The sequence below is a fragment of the Opisthocomus hoazin genome, chromosome 18 (genome assembly GCF_030867145.1).
Source record: "Opisthocomus hoazin isolate bOpiHoa1 chromosome 18, bOpiHoa1.hap1, whole genome shotgun sequence".
Lineage (NCBI taxonomy): Eukaryota > Metazoa > Chordata > Aves > Opisthocomiformes > Opisthocomidae > Opisthocomus > Opisthocomus hoazin.
Window position 1 is genome coordinate 18,389,701 of NC_134431.1, and position 16,164 is coordinate 18,405,864.

Here is a 16,164-nt window from a genome sequence, read left to right on the forward strand (position 1 = left end):
TATTTCTGCAGCTGGGCGCGACCGCCGGGGTTGCAAAGCGGGGCTGGGTTGGGGCAGGAGCACGCTTTTCACTTTTATTTAGATGTAACCGCACACATATAGAATCAGAGAACGGTTTGGGTTGGAAGGGACCTTGAAGACCATCTGGTTCCAGCCGCCCTGCCATGAGCAGGGACATCTTCCACCAGCCCAGGGTGCTCAGAGCTCCATCCAACCTGGCCTTGGACACTGCCAGGGAGGGGGCAGCCACAGCTTCTCTGGGCAGCCTGTGCCAGTGTTTCACCACCTCATGGAGAAGAATTTCTTCCTAATATCTCATCTAAATCTGCCCTCTGTTAGTTCAGAGCCATTCCCCCTTGTCCTGTCGCTCCACACCCTTGTGAAAAGCCCCTCTCCATCCTTCCTGTCGGCCGCTCCAGGCACTGGCAGCTGCTCTAAGATCACCCCAGAGCCTTCTTTTCTCCAGGCTGAACAGCCCCAGCTCCCTCAGCCTGTCCTCGTGAGAGAGGTGCTCCAGCCCTTGGATCATCTCTGTGGCCTCCTCTGGTCCCACTCCAACACATCCATGTCCTTCCCATGCTGGGGGCTCATGCTGCTGCCTGCGCGTGGGCGAAGGTGCTCCAGCATGGTGGGGACCGCGGGCACGTTGTGATGCTCCGGCTGTGTCCTGGGTGTTTGGGGAGTGTCTGGGCTGGGACGCAGCGCTGCGTTTGGGGGTTTGTTAACCACAGGGAAGACGAGGGGGGGGTTCTGTTTGTTTGAATCTGCTGGCTGTGTTTGGGGGTGCTGCTCTGGTTAAATGCTGGGAGGAGTGGGACTTGAGGAGAAACCCTCAGGGTTTGTTAAAGGAAGAGACTCTTTTAGGTGGTGCCCAGTGACAGGATGGGGGGCAATGGGCGCAGGCTGAAGCAGAGGAAGCTCCAGCTGAACCCGAGGAAGAACTTCTTCCCTCTGAGGGTGCCGGAGCCCTGGCCCAGGCTGCCCAGGGAGGCTGTGGAGTCTCCTTCTCTGGAGATATTCCAGCCCCGCCTGGCCGCGGTGCTGTGCAGCCTGCTCTGGGTGACCCTGCTTGGGCAGGGGGTTGGGCTGGGGGACCCCAGAGGTCCCTGCCAACCCCGACCATGCTGGGATTCTGTGAGAAGAACGGAGCTTTGCATTAGGAGAGGGCGATTCTCCTGTTGGAGGGAGGAGGAAAAACCTCGGCGTTGGTGCGGCCCCTGCCAGACACGTGAGTCTGAGCGATTTCAGTGCTCCCTCCGTGCGTGGGAGCAGCTTTACCCGAACGCGTTCATGCTATAACAGCAGTTACTGTCTTCTCTTTGCAGATGATGCTTCTAATTCCAGGGACTGGAAGGGTTGGTTCCACCCCACCAGGCTGGGTGAGAGCAGCGGTCACGCAGATCTTCCATCCCGGCCGAGGTGGGAGCCGTGGCCGTGCCGGCGTGTCCCGGCGCTCCGGGGTAGCACCGCGGGAGCAGGGGATGGAGCTCAGAGCTCATCTCCGTGCCCGGAGATGAAGCCCGGGGCTGGCTGCGCCGCAGCTCTGCTGTGAGCGGACGCTTGGCCCTCGGCCGTGGCAGCAGATGGACGGATGCCGTGTGTCCATGTGGAGCCAGAGCCCGTTTCTCCAAGCCCCTTTTCTCTACCCGCAGGGTCGTTGTTCTGAAACCACTAGTTCTGTGTGTCACAGCCCCAGGGAAACCAGTAAATCAACCCAGTATTGGCTAATTCTGCCTCTTCTGCCAGGCCAGCTTTGTCTATGCTGACTTTCTCCTGGTAAATAAGGGTTAACTCCTTCCTCACCCTGGGGAGGGGGACAGCACGGCCAGGCTGGTCCTTCCTCGAGGAGCTGCGCGTGGTGGAGGGTTTGCCCCGGCGTGGTGGCTGCCCTGCAGCCCCTCCAGCTGTGGTCACCGAGCCGGGTGGGCAAGGACGTGGCTCGGTGGCACTGGGTGCTCCAGTGGGTGCACCGAGCTCCTTGGTGCTCGTGGAGGACGGGGAGGAGGCTCCTCCATGCCTCTGCGGTTGGGTGAAGGTTCCTGCATCTTCTCTTGAGGGCAGGAGCTGCCGTAGCTTCAGCAGCTTGGCATTTTCAGGGGTTTTCGGCAGTTTTCTCGTATAAGGAGTTTTGTTTTCAAACCCAGCCCTGGGATGTGGCCGTCAGGAGGGGAAGCGTTGCGAAGGGAGCTCGTTGGAGGTGTGAGGAGACAGAGTTGCCTCCAAAGACCTGCTGAGTTTGAAAGGGTGCTGGGGTGAGGTGGGCAAAGCAGGAGAGGGATGTCTGTCTGTCCATCCCGCCTGCGTGCCGAGTGGAGGGGGGAGGCCCTCGAAGTCTCACCAGTCCAGCCTCTGCGTCCCCTCCCGAGCAGCAGCGTCTCGCTGGAGGTGGCTTAGGTGTCTTTGAGTGGTTGCTTTTTATGGGCTCTGCGCATCTGCTCTTGTCCAGGGACGCTTAGGTCACTTGGTGGTGGTTTATTTGTTCCACTCTTTGCATGGGGTTTGGATGTGGCTGGATGCAGCATCATCCCTCACAGCATCACACAGAATGACAGACTGGTCGGGGTTGGCAGGGACCTCTGGGGTCACCCAGCCCAACCCCCTGCCCAAGCAGGGTCACCCAGAGCAGGCTGCACAGCACCGCGGCCAGGCGGGGCTGGAATATCTCCAGAGAAGGAGACTCCACAGCCTCCCTGGGCAGCCTGGGCCAGGGCTCCGTCACCCTCAGAGGGAAGAAGTTCTTCCTCGGGTTCAGCTGGAGCTTCCTCTGCTTCAGTTTGTGCCCGTTGCCCCTTGTTCAGAGGAAACCCGGGGAAAACCTCCCCTACACCAAAATCCGCATCCTGGCACGGTGCTGGGAGGGTGGCAGGGCCGACGCTGGGCTTTGCTCGTGGCGCTGGGTGCCATCTCCATCTCCCAAAGCCGACAGTGAACTCGGCGCTGGCTGCCGCGCTGCCCATCACATCCTGCCCGCAAAGCACCGGTGGTGCTGGGGAAGCACCGGGTGGTTCTGGAGCCGAGCCGAGCGCTCCTCGGGGTGCCGCGCGGCGCTGGGCTGTCCCCGGCGTGGACAGGGTGCGCGCGTGGGGCTGGCACAGCCTGAGACGTGGCTCCAAAGTCTGGGCGTCCGTGGCGTGACCGGGGCGGACCCAGCTGCACCCAGCGCTGATAACCACCAAGTTCCTCCAGCTGCCTCTAGCCGAGCTCCGACACGCAGGCAGGAGGAAAAAAATGGTTTATTTCCTCCAAGGCATTCGATTCTGTTTTGTTTCGGCCGAGGCGGAACCCGGGGCCACAGCTGATTAGGAAGCGTCCTGCCGAAGCGGAGGCTTTCCCCTCCCAGGCTGCCCGCTGTTAAGATATCGCAGTCATTTCTTCCTCGCTATCTTCCCGCTCGGGGCAGCGCTCGTGTGCCAGCCCGCGGACACAGAAAGCGTCGTGATCGCCGAGAACCCTCGTCTGGCCTCTCCAGCCTGAGCAGCGTTGCTGAGCCGGGACCTGGGGCTCTGCTTCTGCTTCCCGCGGTGAGTGAAGGGTCCTCCGCGGCCGCAGCGATGCCTTCCCCGAGCGGCGCCCGTGCCTTCGCCCAGCCCTCGAGAGCTGCGGGCTGAGCGCCCTGCGCCAGCCGTCTCGTGATGGACAAACCCGTCCAAGGTTCTCCGGGGCTGCAGGTGGAGCGGGGGTGGCTGGGTTGAAGGGGGGTGGCTGGAGGGGCCTCCTGGATCCTCTTTCAGGGTGTCTGGGAGGTGGCATCTGAGCGTGGGGTGGGACCTGGTTTGTGGCATCTCCACCTTGGTGTGGGACAGGGTTTGTGGCATCTCCACCTTGGTGTGGGACGGGGTTTGTGGCATCTCTACCTTGGTGTGGGACGGGGTTTGTGGCATCTCCACCTTGGTGTGGGACAGGGTTTGTGGCATCTCCACCTTGGTGTGGGACAGGGTCTGTGGCTTCTCCACCTTGGTGTGGGACGAGGTCTGTGGCATCTCCACCTTGGTGTGGGACAGGGTTTGTGGCATCTCTACCTTGGTGTGGGATGGGGTTTGTGGCATCTCTACCTTGGTGTGGGACAGGGTTTGTGGCATCTCCACTTTGGTGTGAGACCTGGTTTGTGGCATCTCCACCTTGGTGTGGGACAGGGTTTGTGGCATCTCCACCTTGGTGTGGGACAGGGTTTGTGGCATCTCTACCTTGGTGTGGGACAGGGTTTGTGGCATCTCTACCTTGGTGTGGGACAGGGTTTGTGGCATCTCCACCTTGGTGTGGGACCTGGTTTGTGGCATCTCCACCTTGGTGTGGGACAGGGTCTGTGGCTTCTCCACCTTGGTGTGGGACGAGGTCTGTGGCATCTCCACCTTGGTGTGGGACAGGGTTTGTGGCATCTCTACCTTGGTGTGGGATGGGGTTTGTGGCATCTCTACCTTGGTGTGGGACAGGGTTTGTGGCATCTCCACTTTGGTGTGAGACCTGGTTTGTGGCATCTCCACCTTGGTGTGGGACAGGGTTTGTGGCATCTCCACCTTGGTGTGGGACCTGGTTTGTGGCATCTCCACCTTGGTGTGGGACGAGGTCTGTGGCATCTCCATCTTGGTGTGGGACAGGGTTTGTGGCATCTCCACTTTGGTGTGGGACAGGGTCTGTGGCTTCTCCACCTTGGTGTGGGACGAGGTCTGTGGCATCTCCACCTTGGTGTGGGACAGGGTTTGTGGCATCTCTACCTTGGTGTGGGATGGGGTTTGTGGCATCTCTACCTTGGTGTGGGACAGGGTTTGTGGCATCTCTACCTTGGTGTGGGATGGGGTTTGTGGCATCTCTACCTTGGTGTGGGACAGGGTTTGTGGCATCTCCACCTTGGTGTGGGACCTGGTTTGTGGCATCTCCACCTTGGTGTGGGACAGGGTCTGTGGCTTCTCCACCTTCGTGTGGGACCTGGTTTGTGGTATCTCCATCTTGGTGTGGGACCTGGTTTGTGGCATCTCCGCCTTGGTGTGGGACAGGGTTTGTGGCATTTCTGCCTTGGTGTGGGACAGGGTTTGTGGCATCTCTACCTTGGTGTGGGACAGGGTTTGTGGCATCTCCACCTTGATGTGAGCAGTGCTGGGGACACGGCGGTGGGTAGCAAGTGCCAGGGCAGAGCGGGCAGCGGGTGGGAGGCAGCAGCTCTTCCCCACCTCCACTCACCTTTACCTGCCCCAGAGACCACGCACCGCTTTGTCGGCAAAGCGTCCCCAGCGTGAGCGCACTTTGCCCTGCGAGGCAGCGCTTCCTGGGGATGTAAGCGGCTCTCCAGGCAATAAAAGCTCCGCAGACTCCGCAGGATTTTGGCTGGTGCAATCCTGCCCTCCCTTTGCAGCAGCTTCTGGGGCGGCCGGGCAGGGAGGTGCAGCCCTGTGTCCCCGGAGAGACCGGCTGTGATGCTCCGGGCTGTCCCGGCGCTGTGCTCCGCTCCCGGGGTGGCCGTGCTGCTCCCGAGCGAGCCGCCGGGCTTCCCGGCTCTGGGTGCTGGCAGAGCCATTGGTAACTCGTGGTAGGGCTGAGGCTTGAGAAGGAATCCCAGACTCCCAGCATGGCAGGGGTTGGCAGGGACCTCTGTGGGTCACCCAGCCCAACCCCCTGCCCAAGCAGGGTCACCCAGAGCAGGGGGCACAGCACCGCGGCCAGGGGGGGCTGGAATATCTCCAGAGAAGGAGACTCCACAGCCTCCCTGGGCAGCCTGGGCCAGGGCTCCGGCACCCTCAGAGGGAAGAAGTTCTTCCTCGGGTTCAGCTGGAGCTTCCTCTGCTTCAGCCTGTGCCCATTGCCCCTTGTCCTGTCGCTGGGCACCACTGGAAAGAGTCTGGCCCCATCCTCCTGACCCCCACCCTGCAGATATTTAGAGGCATTTCTAAGGTCCCCTCTCAGCCTTCTCTTCTCCAGGCTGAACAAGCCCAGCTCCCTCAGCCTCTCCTCGTAGGAGAGATGCTCCCGTCCCCTCCTCATCCTCGCAGCCCTCCAGTTGTGCAGAGCTTGAAGGCAGCGTGGCTGGGGCTGGGGGGGGGGGGATGCAGCCGATCCCCCCCCCCCCCGGCAGCAGCGCTGGCTTTGCGGGGAGAGCCCTGCGGAGCTGCCAGCCGCACGGCTGCAGGAATGGAAACCGAAACTCCGGGCTTTCTGCTGGGCGTTTGTTTGTCTGAAATCCGCAGCCCCGGGTTTCGGCTCTCCCGCCCTGACGCTGTCGATGCGGTGACGGTGACGCAGCTTTGCCTCCTCCCTGCTCCGGCTGCCGGGCCCGGGCAGAGCCTTCCTCCTCTTCACCGCCGGAGATGAAGTAACAGCAGAGCCCAGCCGCTTCCCTGGGTTTCTGCTCGGTTTCTGTCACCTTTCTACGCATGCTGAGCAGGGCTGGGAGCTTTATACGACAGCCAAAGCTGCTTGCTCCTTGCGCTGGAGCAGCTCGAGGGAAAATCTCCCACCTGTAGCGTCGGGGTGAAGCCCGGTGCCACGGCTGCTCTGCCCGGGTCAGCCTGGCACTGCCCAGCCCGGCTCCGGCATCTCGCGGGGGGATGTCTGGGGCTCCTTCTGGTTTTTCCCACTCTCTGTGGATGCCCGGGCCGTCGCCGAGGCGTTTGCCGTGGTTCGGAGGCAGCGCTGCGGGGAGGAGGATTTCTGCCCACAGCCAACACAAACCAGGGACGGGCTCCATCGCCCGTCCCGGTGCTCCGGGGACCGGCGCTGCCGCCGTCCCGAGCTCTTTGGCCTCGCTCGGCCCCAGGGCTGCATCGTCGCAGGGGAGGGGGCTGCTCCTTTCCTGCGCAGGGATGGGGCCCCCCGTGCTGCCCCGACCCATGACCTCATGGCCTCAGGGTGCGTCAGGGGAGGGTCAGGTTGGAGATCGGGAACAATTTCTGTCCTGGGAGAGCGGTCAGGCGTTGGCCCAGGCTGCCCAGGGCAGGGGGGGAGTCCCCATCCCTGGGGGGGGTTCAAACACCGTGGGGATGTGGCCCTGTGGGACGTGGTTGAGCAGGCGTGGGGGGGCTGGGGTGACGGCTGGACTTGGTGATCTTCAAGGTCTTCTCCAACCTTCACGGTTCTGTGACGGTTCTCATGGCGGCCGTGAGGAAAAGGCCGGGATTTGGCCCCTTCCCGGGCAGCGAAGCCAAGCGCGGGGGCTCTGCGGGGTCGGCTCCTGCTGCGAGGCTGAGCCCCCCGCTCGCTCCTCGCTGGCAGCAGCGGAGCAGGGTGCAGCCCAGCCCTCACGGTGGCTTTGGTGCCGGGAGCAGGCGGGTTTGCTGCCCGGGGACGGCCGGTTCCCACGACCACCCACGGCTCCGGTGGGATCCGTCCAGCGCCCACCACCCTGGGCTGCCCTGCGCCCCTCCCTGCTGTGGAAGCCCCTTCCTCTCGGGGCTCCCTGGGGTGGGAGCAGGGCGGGGGGATCCCTCCGAGGCACCCGATGGGTGCGGCTGCGCAGAGCTGGGAGGTAAAAACCATCCTTCCTCTTCCTCTTCCTCCTTCCTTCGGTGTTGACAAACATGCCAGACACCCGTCCCTGCCCCTCCTTCCTCCCCTGCTCCCGCTGCCGGCGTGCCCTCGGCATTTCCTTGCCCCCGCTTGATTTGAGGGTGACTTTTTCTTTCCCTCGCTTTTTCTTTCCCTTCGTGCCGGGGCCCCTGCGCGGTGTCACCCGGCACCATGCGCCCATCCCTCGGTGGAGGGATTGAACAGCGGTGCCCTCGGCGGGGGGAACTTCGCTCCCGGTGCCTGTGACCTGCGCTGGAGGTTGGAGGCACGGTGGGTTGAATCCCAGAATCCCAGCATGGTCGGGGTTGGCAGGGACCTCTGTGGGTCACCCAGCCCCACCCCCTGCCCAAGCAGGGTCACCCAGAGCAGGGGGCACAGCACCGCGGCCAGGCGGGGCTGGAATATCTCCAGAGAAGGAGACTCCACAGCCTCCCTGGGCAGCCTGGGCCAGGGCTCCGGCACCCTCAGAGGGAAGAAGTTCTTCCTCGGGTTCAGCTGGAGCTTCCTCTGCTCCAGTTTGTGCCCGTTGCCCCTTGTCCTGTCGCTGGGCACCACTGGAAAGAGTCTGGCCCCGTCCTCCTGACCCCCACCCTGCAGATATTTATGGGCATTTCGAAGGTCCCCTCTCAGCCTTCTCTTCTCCAGGCTGAACAAGCCCAGCTCCCTCAGCCTCTCCTCGTAGGAGAGATGCTCCAGTCCCCTCCTCATCCTCGTAGCCCTCCGCTGGACTCTCTCCAGTAGCTCCTCATCTCTCTCGAACTGGGGAGCCCAGCACTGGACCCAGCACTGCAGATGGGACCTCCCCAGGGCAGAGCAGAGGGGGAGGAGAACCTCCCTCGCCCTGCTGCCCACACTCCTCCTCATGCACCCCAGGATCCCACTGCCCTTCTGGGCACCCAGGGCACGCTGCTGGCTCATGGTCACCCTGTCGTCCCCCAGCACTCCCAGTCCCTCTCCGCAGAGCTGCTCTCCAGCAGGTCCGCCCCAGCCTGCACTGGTGCCTGGGGTTGTTCCTCCCCAGGGGCAGGACCCTGCCCTTGCCCTTGTTGAACCTCATCAGGTTCCTCTCTGCCCACCTCTCCAGCCTGCCCAGGCCACGCTGGATGGCACCACAGCCCGCTGGTTGGCCCGGTTGCTCTCCAGGGCTGGTGGCCCCGGCTGTTGGCGTGAAGATGATGGCGTTGGGTGGGAAGGCTGGCACCCGACACGCCATCGGCTCCGCGGGTCGGGGCTCTCCGAACCCCCTCTCCGGGTCGGTGGGACGACGCGCCGCTGCGCGGTGAGGGGCTGGGGGGAGTCAGAGGACCCTCGGGGTGGGGGCGGGGGGGGCCGTGGGCTTTTGCTTGGCTCTGTGTGTGGGTGGGGGGGGTGTTATCTGTGCGTGCCCCCCCCCAAATTCACAGCGGCCCCGAACCGTGCGGGGTGCGGGCAGCCGGGGTGGGGGTGCTGCCCGATGCGGGGGAGCCTCCGCTCGCTGCTGCCGGGGGGGTGGGAACTGGGGGTGTTTTCGGGCGGAGGTTGAACTCCCGGCACCCGGGCACAGCTCGGCGGGCGGAGAGCGAACGGAAAACGAAAGCGGTGCTGATGAAGCGAAAGGAAACCGGCGCCTCGCCCCCCCCCGGGGCCCTTCTTAAGCCGAGCGCAGCGGGCGGGGGGTCTGGCTGGGCGGGGGTCGGCGCTGCCGCTCGGTGCTCGCTGTGTTCCCCCCGCCGGGGCCGGGGCTGAGGGCGAGCCCCGCGGGTGAGCAGCGGGGGGCTCGGCCGGGAGGGAGCGGGGATGGGATGGGGGGGGGGGGAGGAACCCGTCCTCCGGTGCGGGGGGATGCGGGGGAACGCGGGGGAACGGGGCCGGGGTGGGGACCTTGGACCCCCGGGGGGGGCTGCGTCCTTCCCCACCCCCCCGCGCACCGGTGTCGGCTCCCCCTCCCCGGTGCCGGCTCCCCCTCCCCGGTACCGGCTCCCCCTCCCCGGTGCCGCCCGGTGCCGGTGCCGACCCCTCCCGCCAGGTACCTTCCCCCCCCCCCCCCCCCGGTACCGACCAACCCCCCCTCCCCGGTGCCGACCCGACACCCCCCGGCCCGGCACCGGCTCCCCCCGCCCGGTGCCGCCCGGTGCCACCCGGTGCCGGTGCCGTCCCCCCCCCTCCCCGGTGCCGGTGCCGCCCCCCCCTCCCCGGTACCGACCCCCCGGTGCCCGCTCCCCCCGGTGCCGGCGGGCGGGGCGGGGCGGGGCCGCCGTGATGCAATTTCCGCGAACTCCGGCCCCGGTTTGAATGCGGGGAGGCCCCAGAAACGAAACCGGCGGCGGCGGTGAGTCCCCAGCCCCCCCCCCCCCCCGCCCCCGGTCCCCCTCTCCTGGCCCCGGCAGCGGTGAGAGCGGCGCGGGGGGCTCCGGGGCGGCGGGGGGGGGGGGTGCGGAGAGCCCTGGGGTGCTGCAGGGCTCGGGGTGCTCCCGGTACCCCTCGGGATGCTGCGGGGTGGGGGGGGATGCGGGATGCGCGTCCCGGCTGGCAGCATCCCTGCCCGTGCTGGGAGCCCCTCCGGGAGAGGGGAGGGAGGGGGGGGTCAGGGTGCGGGTCTTGGGGTGCAAAGCCCCGCGCTGGAGGGGTGCGTGGTGCAGCTTTCCCGTCCCCGCTTCGGGGACCCCCCCCCGTGAACTTTTCGCGGTGGGGTGCGGTGGCTGGGGGTGCGGTGGCTGGGGGTGCAGGTGACTGGGGGGGGGGGCTGTGCAGAAAGCTGGGGGTCGTGCGTGCCCCCCGACTCGGGCCGTCGCGTCGCTGGCGGGACCGTGCCTGGGTGGGACGCGGGGGTCAACCGTCGCGTTGGAAAAGGCTGGGGAAATGGGGGGGGGGGACCCCAGGAACTTCTGGGGTTGGTTTTGCTCAGGAGGGAAATAGTTGGGGGGGGGGGGGGGGGTTGTGAGGTTTTGGTGCAGCCGGGACGATAACGGCGGGCGATGGGGCAGCATCCGCGGCGCAGCTCCTCTTCCACCGCTGCCAAACCCCGCACCGGTTGCTTGCGGGGTGCTGGGCGATGCCGCGCTCGTCTCCGACTGCTCACGGCCAAGGGGAAAAAACTCCCCGGGCACCCCATGTCCGGCAGCCGGGCTGCGGCCCCCCGGCCACGCCACCGGCCTGTCGCCGTCCCGGCGCTCTGACCCGCGCCGCTGGAGGGGCACTTGGCTCACCCCAGCGCAGCGCGTTGCCTCATTTCCTGTCAATAATTAATCGAGGCAGGACCTGGCAAAAAAAAAAAAAAAGCCGCCTTCCTCCCGGCGGGTGGGGTGGCGGAGGGGTGGCTGAGGGCTCGGTGGCCGGGGCGTGATGAGCGTTTCGCCGTCACGGCCGTGCTTTGACTCGCCGTTCCCCGGGAACATGTTTCCGTCTGAACCCGAGGAAGAACTTCTTCCCTCTGAGGGTGACGGAGCCCTGGCCCAGGCTGCCCAGGGAGGTTGTGGAGTCTCCTTCTCTGGAGATATTCAAGACCCGCCTGGACGGGGTCCTGTGCAGCCTGCTCTGGGTGACCCTGCTTCGGCAGGGGGGTTGGACTAGATGACCCACAGAGGTCCCTTCCAACCCCTACTATTCTGTGATTCTGTGATTCTGTGGGAAATGTGATTATCCCTGGCGTCGGCGCCCGCCCGGGGATGATGCTCGGACACAGCGCGGCCCGGCTCCGACCCGAGGCGTCTTCCTGAGCGCGGAGGAAATGCTGTTGGCGAGGTAGCGGCATGGTTTTGGCTTGGCATGGTTTTGGCTTGGCATGGTTTTGGCTTGGCATGGTTTTGGCTTGGGTTGGTTTTGGCTTGGGTTGGTTTTGGCTTGGGTTGGTTTTGGCTTCGTTTGGCATGACTTGGTTTTGGTCTTGGTTTGGCATGGCTTGGTTTGGCATGGCTTGGTTTTGGCTTGGTTTTGGTTTGGCTTGGTTTTGGCTTGGTTTTGGTTTGGTTTGGCTTGGTTTGGTTTGGTTTTGGCTTGGTTTTGGTTTTGGCTTGGGTTGGTCTTGGCTTGGGTTGGCATGACTTGATTTTGACTTGGCTTGGGTTGGTTTTGGCTTGGGTTGGTTTTGGCTTGGGTTGGCATGAGTTGATTTTGGCTTGGCTTGGCTTGGTTTTGGCTTGGCTTGGTTTTGGCTTGGCTTGGTTTTGGCTTGGCTTGGTTTTGGCTTGGCTTGGTTTGGTTTTGGTTTGGTTTTGGCTTGGTTTGGTTTTGGTTTGGTTTTGGTTTGGTTTGGTTTGGTTTTGGTTTGGTTTGCAGCGAGGCTGGGCCGGAGCTGGGCAGCGAGCGCGTGTGTCGGTGCCCGGGGAGGGTACGTGCGGCGGGGGGAGAGGCAGATGCTCACCCCGCCGGGACCCCCAGCCTCCGTCAGCGGGCGCGGAGCCGGGCGTCCAGCGAACCAGCCCCTCCGTCCGCCCGAGCCACGCGTTTCGCCCATCGGTGGGTGCAAGCGGCTTTAAACGCCAGGCTGGGCTCTTCAGGACCGGCGTGAAGAAGGCTGCTTTTCTTAAAACGTACAAAATCCAGCTGGCGAAGTCCAGTCTGTGGCTTGCTGGTGGATGTTCCTCTCACCCAGCACCCGCCGTCCTCGGGACGCTTAGATTTTGCCCTGTTGACATCAGAGTTTTGCTATCGGTAGGAGCTATCGTACGGTGCAGCCTCCCCAAGCTCCTCGTGCCCTGCGTCTCTCCTCCACCCGGGCGCGGATTGCAGAAGCTCCCATAGCTTTTTCTCCTTTTTTTCCTCTCTTTTCTGGTGTCAGATGGTTGTAGAGAGAAAAAAGCTTTCATTCGGCTCCGGTGCTGCGCAGAGGCTTTGAGAGGGGTTTGCACTTCCCCTTCCTCTTCCCTCCCACCTCCAGACCCGGAGCCTCTTCTGGCAGCTTGCTCAAAATCAAACATTTTCTTTAAAAAAATAAAAAATAAATAAACAGCAAGGGAATTGACCCTTTAAAGGTGGAATATTCCCTCTTAGCTGGCCCAAACTGGGGTGCCCTGCCTAGGCGTGAACCCCAGTGACAGCCTGGCTGTCCCACACGGTTCTCCAAGCGTTCACCCGGGCAGGTCGGTGCTGTCGCTGCCGCAGGACCCTGTCTGTCCCCTCTGGGCTCGGTGGCTGTGGGCGTGCTGGGACCAGCGAGCTCGGCTCCCGCTCCGCAGGGACGAGTGCCAGCGATGGGGTTTTATCCTCTCTCCCGTGCGTTCCTGCGGGGTTTTGGAGTTTTCACCAGCGACAGCACGGATCCTGAGCGTGAGTGCCTCTCCCAGGAGGACTCGTCGTGAGGAGGAGGATTCCAGAGGAAGGAAAGCGAAGGGAGGAATCGGAGGGAAACCAAAGTGTTCCCAAATCTGCAGATCTCAGCCCCGAAACTCCGCCGGGAGCGTGCTGCTCACCCCGGCCGGCTTCAAAGGGTCCCTCTCCGGGCGTTCGTGCTGGCTGCGGTTCAGCAGCAGCCTGGCCCCCCCCCCCCGGCCCCCCGCTGCTGCATCTCCCCCTGCCCTCCCTCCTGCCCTGCCCCTGCCACCCCGGCCTCACCGGACCCTGCGCCGCGTCGCCAGGGCAGACAGCCAGCTGGAGCGGGGGTCCGTCCCTCTGTGCGGGGGTCTGTGCCTCTGCCATGGGGTCTGTCCCTCTGCCATGGGGTCTGTCCCTCTGCCATGGGGTCTGTGCCTCTGTGCCGGGGTCCATCCCTCTGCCATGGGGTCTGTCCCTCTGTGCGGGGGTCTGTCCCTCTGTGCGGGGTCTGTCCCTCTGCCATGGGGTCTGTGCCTCTGCGCGGGGGTCTGTCCCTCTGCCATGGGGTCTGTGCCTCTGCCATGGGGTCCATCCCTCTGTGCAGGGGTCCGTCCCTCTGCCATGGGGTCTGTGCCTCTGTGCCGGGGTCCATCCCTCTGCCATGGAGTCTGTGCCTCTGTGTGGGGGTCTGTCCCTCTGCCATGGGGTCTGTGCCTCTCTGTGGGGGTCTGTCCCTCTGCCATGGGGTCCGTGCCTCTGCACGGGGGTCTGTCCCTCTGCCATGGGGTCCGTGCCTCTGCCATGGGGTCCGTGCCTCTGTGTGGGGGTCTGTCCCTCTGCCATGGGGTCTGAGCCTCTGTGTGGGGGTCTGTCCCTCTGCCATGGGGTCTGTCCCTCTGCCATGGGGTCTGTCCCTCTGCCATGGGGTCTGTCCCTCTGCCATTGGGTCTGTCCCTCTGCCATGGGGTCTGTGCCTCTGCCATTGGGTCTGTCCCTCTGCCATGGGGTCTGTGCCTCTGTGCGGGGGTCCGTGCCTCTGCCATGGGGTCCATCCCTGTGGGGGGGGGTCTGTCCCTCTGCCGTGGGGTCCATGCCTCTGCCTGGGGGTCTGTGCCTCTGCCCGGGGGTCCGGCTTAGCTCCAGCTGACTCCTGACCTCCTGGGTGAAGCCGGGCGGGAGTGGTCCCTCTTAGCATCGCGCTTTGGGGGGGGCCAGCCCGTCTCCCTAGGCGGGCGCAGGAGGGGGCTTTGCCCCGCTGAGGGTGCGGGGGTTTCCCCTCCCGCAGCCCGGCGCGGGGTCCTGCGGAGCTCCACGGAGCCCGGGGGCTTGGGGTTTCGCAGGTGTTGGTGACCCCGTGGGGGTTCGGCGGGGGCAGCCCCCGGGCGCAGGGGCTGCAGCCCCGCGTCGCCTTCGTTGTCTTGCCGGGGGTCAGCAGAGCATCCCTTGGTGCCTTGGGTGGGAGGCGCAGCGTCCCACTCCCCCTCCTGCCTTTTCCTTGGTTATTGGTGTTCTCCTATATTTGTATCGTTTCCCAAGTTAATTGCTTTTCAGTGCATTCATTTTCTCTGCGTCGGTTGGCAATCGGGCAGCACCAAAACCTCTGCTGTGGCCCCAACCTCGTTTTTTTGTGGAAGAACCAGAGCAAACAAAGAGCTGGTGACCCCTGCACAGTGTCTGGGCTGCAGAAATGGTTTTCCTCCCGTGACCGTGACCTGGTTACGGTCAGAGGAGGGGGATACCCCGGCTCTCTGCTGGCCCCAGCCCCGCTCCGGCTCAGGGATGCTTGTCCTCGATGCTTGTGCTGTGGTCATGTCCCGCAGCTCTGCTGGGGCTTTGGGGCTGGGTACCTGCAGCACGCGGGCGATGCTGCCTGAGGAGCACCACGGTGGTCCCTGCAGATGCTGTAGGTTTGGGCAATTCATAGAGAAGATGATTCTATGATTCTATGATTCTAAGATGCCAGGCAGAGCCGGGGCAGGGCCATGACGCCCATCTTCATGAGTGACTTGGATGAAGAGTTAGAGTGCACCCTCAGCCAGTTTGCTGATGACACCAAACTGGGAGGAGTGGTGGATACACCAGCAGGCTGTGCTGCCATCCAGCGTGACCTGGGCAGGCTGGAGAGTTGGGCAGAGAGGAACCTGATGAGGTTCAACAAGGGCAAGGGCAGGGTCCTGCACCTGGGGAGGAACAACCCCAGGCACCAGTGCAGGCTGGGGCTGAGCTGCTGGAGAGCAGCTCTGCGGAGAGGGACTGGGAGTGCTGGGGGACGACAGGGTGACCATGAGCCAGCAGCGTGCCCTGGGTGCCAAGAAGTCCAATAGGCTCCTGGGTGCATGAGGAGGAGTGTGGGCAGCAGGGCGAGGGAGGTTCTCCTCCCCCTCTGCTCTGCCCTGGGGAGGCCCCATCTGCAGTGCTGGGTCCAGTGCTGGGCTCCCCAGTTCAAGAAAGATGAGGAGCTACTGGAGAGAGTCCAGCGGAGGGCTGCGAGGATGAGGAGGGGACTGGAGCATCTCTCCTACGAGGAGAGGCTGAGGGAGCTGGGCTTGTTCAGCCTGGAGAAGAGAAGGCTGAGAGGGGACCTTCGAAATGCCTCTAAATATCTGCAGGGTGGGGGTCAGGAGGATGGGGCCAGACTCTTTCCAGTGGTGCCCAGCGACAGGACAAGGGGCAACGGGCACAAACTGGAGCAGAGGAAGCTCCAGCTGAACCCGAGGAAGAACTTCTTCCCTCTGAGGGTGCCGGAGCCCTGGCCCAGGCTGCCCAGGGAGGCTGTGGAGTCTCCTTCTCTGGAGATATTCGAGCCCCGCCTGGCCGCGGTGCTGTGCAGCCTGCTCTGGGTGACCCTGCTTGGGCAGGGGGTTGGGCTGGGGGACCCACAGAGGTCCCTGCCAACCCCTGCCATGCTGGGATGCTGTGACCCGACTGTAACTCATGCTTGCAGCGAGGGCTGCCAGCCTGCACGGGAGTGCTGCAAGGAGAGGTTTGGTAACGAAGGCGCGGAGATGCGTCGGGGTGATTTAGCTCTTGGTGTGGAGCCAGCGGCGTGGCACCAGTGACGTGAATCACGGTGGAGGAAGAGCCAGCGCTGCCATCGGACTCTGCCTCAGAGTCTCGTAGCTTACCGAAACCGAAACTCACAGTTCTGCCGAGTGCCAGGCTCGCTGCCAGACCGTGGGTGAGGAACGGGGCTGGTGTTCACCCACGGAGCGCGTCCCCAGCCTGATGCGCGGCAGAGAGGTGGGACGCGGTGGTTTCCTCCTAGCTGGGCAGCGGGTGGGTGCTGCGGCACTGGGACGGGACGCGAGGAGCTTAGCGGTGAGCTGGGTGATGCTCCAGTTGCTGCCTCCCTGCAGCCCTGGCTCGGTGTTTGCTGCCCGCCTCCCCCAGCACCCAGTTCATCCCAGTACGAGCGAGGGAGTCTCGATGAAAGTTTGCCCC

General features: G+C 64.2%; 1 protein-coding gene across 1 annotated transcript in view; it reads left to right on the forward strand.

The window, feature by feature from the left end:
- Positions 1-9,746: 9,746 nt before the first annotated feature.
- The window catches only part of HELZ2 (helicase with zinc finger 2), a 31,347-nt gene continuing 24,929 nt past the window's right edge, over positions 9,747-16,164 (forward strand). The window contains exon 1 of the mRNA XM_075438505.1: positions 9,747-9,802. The gene's annotated coding sequence lies outside the window, so the exon portion shown is untranslated. The remainder of the gene's footprint in view (positions 9,803-16,164) is intronic.